The sequence below is a fragment of the Opisthorchis viverrini genome (assembly GCF_000715545.1).
Source record: "Opisthorchis viverrini unplaced genomic scaffold opera_v5_151, whole genome shotgun sequence".
NCBI classification, from domain to species: Eukaryota; Metazoa; Platyhelminthes; class Trematoda; order Opisthorchiida; family Opisthorchiidae; genus Opisthorchis; species Opisthorchis viverrini.
The window spans coordinates 1,102,149-1,109,262 of record NW_008751807.1 but is presented as its reverse complement, the minus strand read 5'-3'; positions in this window follow the sequence as shown (position 1 = coordinate 1,109,262).

The following is a 7,114-nucleotide window of genomic DNA, read 5'->3' as shown; positions in this document are numbered from 1 at the left end:
ACAAACTGTCCGAGCGCTACACGACCTAACCTATTGGGGACTTGCAAACCCGATGCTTGTGCCTATTTTCCAGCGGTAGACGACCTCATGCTTGGATTTCGAATTCCTACCAACTGCAATTTCCTGTCATTCACTACCAACGGCAGCGCCAACAGCCAATCTTTTGGCCACATAAATAGACGACCTCACCGCGATATGGCTGTTTCCGCACATCCATAAATAATTTAACTCAGCCAGGGAGTGTACATGTGACAGCCGCTCAAATGGGTTAGGTCGATGTGTAGAGGCATAACCAACAAAGTCTTCTGTCTCCAAGTTGTGGGTTGGGGCGTGTGCGTGTTTCTAAAATAATGTAAGCTACTCTGGCGATCTTACGCTAACCACTACTGCATTTGTAATGGTTCCATCGTCCTATTGGGCACCCTGGTGCAATCGCAACCCATGTGCAGCCATGAGCCGCATGACCACAGATAACCGTGCCACATCGGCCCCCGCGTGGCATATTCACCGCCTTGCCTGCTATGTATAGCAGGTTGGACGAGCGCGAATAGGCTAACTTTGATGTTCCCTTTCTTTTTCACCTTTTCCCTCCTCTTTCTTCATACTCTGTTGCCGGTGACAACTTTATAGGCCCATTCTTTGAGAATGGGCCGTTCGCCGTCCACGGTCATCAGCTCCAGTATCTACTCTTAAACCGCCTGTCACGGTCGTGCACTCTTCGAAACCACTCTTCAAACCCGACGCTCATTTCCTCTGAGCCGTTAATGTTCGTACTCGAACACACTGCTTTTGGTTGTAAATAAAAACGAGTAGTCTTTCAGCTATAACACCCACTACAGCGGATGGCTGCCATACGAGAAGGAAACACGGGAGCTGAGATGGTGCCACATTACCCAAGCCTCTACAGGAGCAGTCGATATGCCTGCTTTGCGTTCAAACCACGGATCTTTGGGTCCATAAGGTCGCGTCTTAACCAGTGAACTGTCTCGAACCTTTGTCTGTACGCTTGACTCGTTTTCTATCGTGTGCTTTTCTTTGACCCACAACATGCCGGCGTTGATTCAGGTGGGAGTTGATAATATTTCAAACCAGTGGGCTGAACCACTTTGCTTGACTGCGTTCGTGCTTGATTTGGCAACGTCTGTGAAAACACCGTGTAAACGCACCTGTAGTCACAATATGCATTCTCTTTGCTTGCACCCTCAGTAGACTGTAGCTCTGTTACTTTTAGAGGCAGTTTGAGCATCTTTTGGTGGCAGGTTAGAAGCTTAGGCATTGTTATGCAATATGAATGTGCATGTAGGTTGACTTAACTATGCTGAAGCTCAATTTGTTGGTCGTCTTGGACTGGAATCAAGATGGTCTGACAACGACCAACGCCTGCTGTAGGTATGCGATAACCACAGACTGCTTCTGTTCAGTACTAACTTCCAAAGCAACCGAAGCCGTTTGACCACATGGTGCCCAAACATGCCAGTCAACCTCCAACACAGATTGATCACATCGGCATTAGCTATAGGTGACACGGGTCTGTTACCGATTGTCGCTCGTTCTGGTACACCTACGTGGATTTGAATCATGCGCTTGTTTGTTTCTGCTTCTCGCTGCGCTTCTCAGGGATGCGTAAGATCCGTGCACCTCGCTTGGTCATTGAGAAACTCTCGGATCCTGATGTGAAACCAGTCCACTAGAACCACGTATTGAATTCCCTCTCGGACAACACGTTTTCCGATGTTGGCTCTTACCAGAAGGTACCGTCCTTAACGCTGCAAGACGCCGGCGCTTCGCTTGTGGAATAGTTCAATCAACTAGACCCTGGATTCCGAACAAGACTCTGAAATTGCTCGAAGCTTGGACACGTGCTCCTCCCGATCGAGAGTACAACACCAGTGGACGAACCATCAGACTTAACTTGTGTATGAACCGAGAAGCTCGAAAACCGAAGATAACGGTGCTTGACTTGGGCCTACTCCCGTGGTCTACTTCTTGACGAACAGATAGCAACAAATGTTTTCTCGCTATATCTGGGCGGCTAGGAGTCTTTGACCAGTCGGTTGTTGAAGATTCTGTGAATGGTGTTTGACTATCCTCACGTACTTAAATTATGGCAATGCGATACGTTCCATTTCCTCGTGACAGTCGGAAGTTGGCAAACTGAACGCCGGTGCTCCCACTTCGGGAAGTCGCTGACTCAAAAATCCTAAAGGAATCTCGATTGAAGCTGTCTATCTCAGCATCCGAGTTGCTGTCTGTCGGAACGTATGCCGACACAACAAACAAATGCCCTTCACCCAGCCGAAATTCACTGATGCAACTTGAACCAGTCAACCAAAAACAGCTTATGGACGACTATTTAATGAAATCCAATCCAGTAAGGTGCCAAGCACAACTACCATTCCGATCCAGTAAGGCGCCATTCCGCAGATACCATAATTCATTGCATCAGGATCACCAGACACCTGAAAAGTAAAGTGGGTACTTTCCGGGCGGTTTGATTTATGTGACGGAAATGTAGTCTTGGGTGTGTGCGTTTGGGAAGCACAATGAACAACGAGATCTGAGCTGAGCCACCTTTTGTCCCATTGGACACGGAGTACGGACATTTAAATCAGACGTGCGGAGCTATCTTTGGAATTTAATGACGGATAGGTACTGTTGTATATTGCTGCCATAGATGCTTTGAATTTACTAGCGGTTTGTTTGAATTTAATCTACTTTGTAGAAGCTTAGATACAGACCAATGGTTAAGTGAGATGGCTCAAGTGGTTAGAGCGCGAATTTACTGACCGGAAGGTCCGTGGTTCGAACCCGACCTCTGCTTCTCGACTTCTGTCTAGGCTTAGGCAACCTGGCGGTATCCCAGCCCTCATGCTCCCTTCGGGTGGCATGGCGCCTAGGCACCGAAAGGGTGTTACAGCCGAATGATTATTATCGATTATTGATTGAGTACCAAATGAATCAGAATGACTTAGGATAGGCATGTGTGCGGGAAATTTCAGCGAGTAAATAAGTAAAAAACCATTCAGTTGTAGCACCCTTTCGGTAAAAAAATCTTTCAGCTGTAGCACCCTTCCAGTGCCCAACTGCCATGCCACCCGAAAGTTGCACGAGGGCTGGGATACTGCCAGGCTGCACAAAACTAGACAGGGGAAGTCGAGAGGCAGAGGTCGGGTTCGAATCACGAACCTTCCGGCCAGTCAGTTCGCGCTCTAACCACTTGGGCCATCTCGCCCCCTTTCGGTGCCCACCTATCATGCCAACAGGGCTGGAACACTTCCGGTTTGCCCAAGCCTAGACAGGGGAACTCGGGAGGCAGAGGTCGGGTTTGAACCACGGGCCTTCCAATCAGTAAATTGGTGCTCTAACCACTCAGTTATCTCGCCCTCCCCATATAGATGATAATTTATGGCTGCTCAGGCCAAAGAAGGGGTACCCAATCCTAAGCCTTTGACTCGGAAGTCTGACCCACAATGCAGTTAGAGGACGTAGGTTTTTTAGGGCACCCTTCCCTAACCTGACTCAAAAGACTAAACCATGAGGTATTGTTGACTGGCCTTTCCAGAAGCCAATGGCGCAGTAGTCTGACCCACTTCTGCTGTAGCTGGCTGACCTGGTCCGAGGAAACGGGTAGTAATGCATAACTGTCTGACTCCCAATGGGGCTTCGCAAAGCAGCTGACTTTTGAGCAGCACCAGCCTCTTTGGTTTTAGAAGTATTTCGATTTTACGAATAATGCGCCGGTGGTTATGGTTAACCGTTGGACGTCGGAGTGTGCTGTTTTAAGGACCGACTTTATCTAACCCGTCCTTGCTTGAAAGAGGGATAGTTTAGCCCGCGAGTTCATTGCAGCATCGAAGCCCGACAAGATGGCAACTGTAGGCTAGGTTGTGGTGACTCGCTGAGGTTAATGGCTTTCGTGTTGTCAGTTTCAATGCAGGTTATCTGAGTGTTGTAGTTCCAAGCACTTCGGGTATTTGTGGTGGGCTATCCCTAGGTCCACCTGTATCCCTGTTCTTTTTCCTTGCACAAATATACTTTATTCAAACAAAGTGATATGGTCGGCGGCAGTGAGCTCTGAGCAGTGAATGTTGGTGTAAATGGTGGCGATTTTTATTATCAATCTAACTTGAGAGTCGAACGGCTGACTTAAGGTCGCAGTCATATTTTGGCACGGAACATCTTGACGTCAGCCACCTTCATTATATCATAGATTGTTTTAAGGCCGAGAAACAAATACATTAAGATCTTTCGAGTAACATCCTTGGGCAGGACCTCGCCGATTCTGTAGCCACTGAGTGGCTCAAGAGCGGTGTTGTGTTCGACGACGGATGGAGTGTAGTGACAATCAGAATAAGAACGAGAAAGATTGAGGGCTTAGAAGCTAGGCTTTATTCATCCAAAACTTTGATACTGAGGGCTGAAATGAGAAAAAAGCTATTTAGTAATAAACGATAAAACGGTTGAAAAACAGCGAATACACCATTCACCCCCGCAGAGATAAATTTTCACAGGAGTTCGTTTTATGTTTGAATAATGTCAGCCCTCTGTTGCGCAAGAAATACGGTCTTGTCCGCTGTTTTTATACAACAAGCGGGTGTTCAGAATAATTAAACATTCCAGTTTCTGTAGCAGAGTCAGATGGTTTCAGCTTAATAAATGAATCAGTATTGGGTTGCGATTGCTACTGTTCAGATGCTGGTGTGTGTCCGATGTCTGCGGAAGGCGCCAGGTGACCTAAGGAGACCGTTTCTTCCATACCGTTACGATGTCGAACATATGTGCACTCAGGGTTACTCTCTGGCAGCCCAATCTCTTCGACTACGGGATCATACTTAGAAGGTCGTGTATTTCGCCGCATCAGAACTGGTCCTGGCGAAAGCGACCACTGCGGCAACGATGTACCGACTACGGATTTTTGATTATAATGAAACACTCGCTCGTGTTGAGTGGCGTGGGTGCACAACAAAGAACAAATCGAATGGAGCGCGTCTTGCAAAGCGCATTCTTCAATGACTGATTTGAGAACCTTTTGATCGCAGTGAAAGCGTAATAGCTTTCCACGAAGTTCCATTTAATCGTTCCACCTGACCGTTCCCTCTTGGGTTATATGGAGTGGTCCGACTGGTGGCAACGCCTTTTTCATGAACAAATCGCTTAACCTCATTTGAAACAAATGATGGACTGCAATCCAAATGCACGAAATTGGACAGGCCAAATGTAGCGAAGAGTGGCACGAGGCATGATATCATTGCAGACGGACTTAAATCTGGACAAGCATAGGTGAACGGGAAACGGGAATACTCGCCTGCGATTGTCAGTAGATATCTATTTCCAGTCATTGAAGGTAGTGGTCCCTTGAAGTCAGTGCTTAAACGTTCAAACGTTTGTGTGGCTTTAATGTGTGTAACACGAGATAGCTTGAGGAAATGTGGTTTTAATTCCGCACACGCATGACATTACTCAATGATAAGTTGGATGTCCTTAAGTGAGAATAGATTCTTAGCGCGAGCGAAATGCATCATGTGTGTTGCTCCTGGATGGCGCAGAGTTACGTGTGAGCGTTCTAGATCTAGCTTAGATGAAGTGTTTGTGCAAACACTCCGAGAGTGCGTATCAGCAGCCTTGTTTCCTTTGCCTGGTCCATAGGCTACGTCAAGAAAAAGGCGGTAGCTCCATCCACCATAGTTGGACTTTGCCATTTTTTATTTTTCCTTCTTGTTGTGTCTAATACATGACCCCCACGGACCGCTGATCGGTTACAGTCTTGAAATGCGACCCGAGTAGATAATGCTTCCTTTCGCGAGCTGTTTCGACAAATGTGCACGCTTCTTTCTCAATAGCAGAATGATGTTTTTCGCTAGCAGACAGTGTACGTCAGAAGAATGCGACCGGTCTGGCATATTGATTAAGTGTAGTCAAAACCGCACGTCAGACGCATCAATTTCTGGATTGATGGTGGCCACGGCTGCATCCACCAACTGTTTTTGAGACACTTTCATAATCGACTCGGGGACTGGAAAGGTTGTATTGTGAGTGATCTGGTGTATTTAACCATAGAAACGGTTTATCCAACGAGAGTATTGCGCAAACAAGCCGATTGCACGTTGCTGAGACTTCATTTCCGTCGGAACGGCCAGTTCTTGCAAGACCTTGAAACGTTCAGGTCCTGGTCTGACGATACCTTCAGTAATTTCATAGCTAAGGAGTCTGAGTTTTGTGGTGGAAATTGTGCTTTTATCTTGATTTGACTAAAGGCCACACTTTTGTGCTACGGTAAGAAAACTTTTGAATTTTCGATCGTGTTCTTGATTCTTTCCACAAATGGTGACATTATCCACATAGATATATGTCCCGGTACATTTTCCGCGCGTACTATGTCACCCGTTACCCATTGAAAACATGCTACTCCATTCGTTACTCCGAAAGGGGTTCGACGAAACTGATAAATATTGTTCTAAGCCTCAAAAGCCGTGTAGATCTGTCACTTTCCTTAATGGGTATTTGATGATACGCACTTTCAAGATCAAGCGTTCTGAAAATAAGCTGTCGAGCCATTTTACTACTCATATTCTCAAGTTTGGGGAGCGGATAAGCGTCCAGTTGCGTAAATCGATTTTAAAGTTTGACTACAGTCATTTGACTGTCGCTCATTTGTCATGACGAGCACTTGTGTTTTCCGTGGAGATTTTTGATCGAGTGAACGCTTTTCTACAAAAGTAATAAGAGCCTCGTCGTCTGCAGAATTTCCTCTGGACTTTATAACAGTGGGCTTACACCTTCCATCAAGATGTTCCAACAATGTCAGTTTCTATTTTGGCAGCGATCAAACCACGAAGCGAAAAAGAAGAAAAGGAGCCGGTACTAGGTCTCTTCCCTGTCTGCCTTTATTCTTTGTCAAATGCTTTTACAAAATCGGGGTGTTTGCTAATTTCCATCGAGTTCACCCATTATTTCCGTGGTAATAAGCATGTGGACACGCGAACGTGCTTTTTAGAAGCTGTGCCGAACAGAGAGAATGACGTTTTGGTTCTCAAGGTGGTGTTGAGTGTCCCTCACAAGAGCACCCCATGGTCTTGCAGACCCATGTAAAGCGAGTTGGTTCACAAAATTTGAC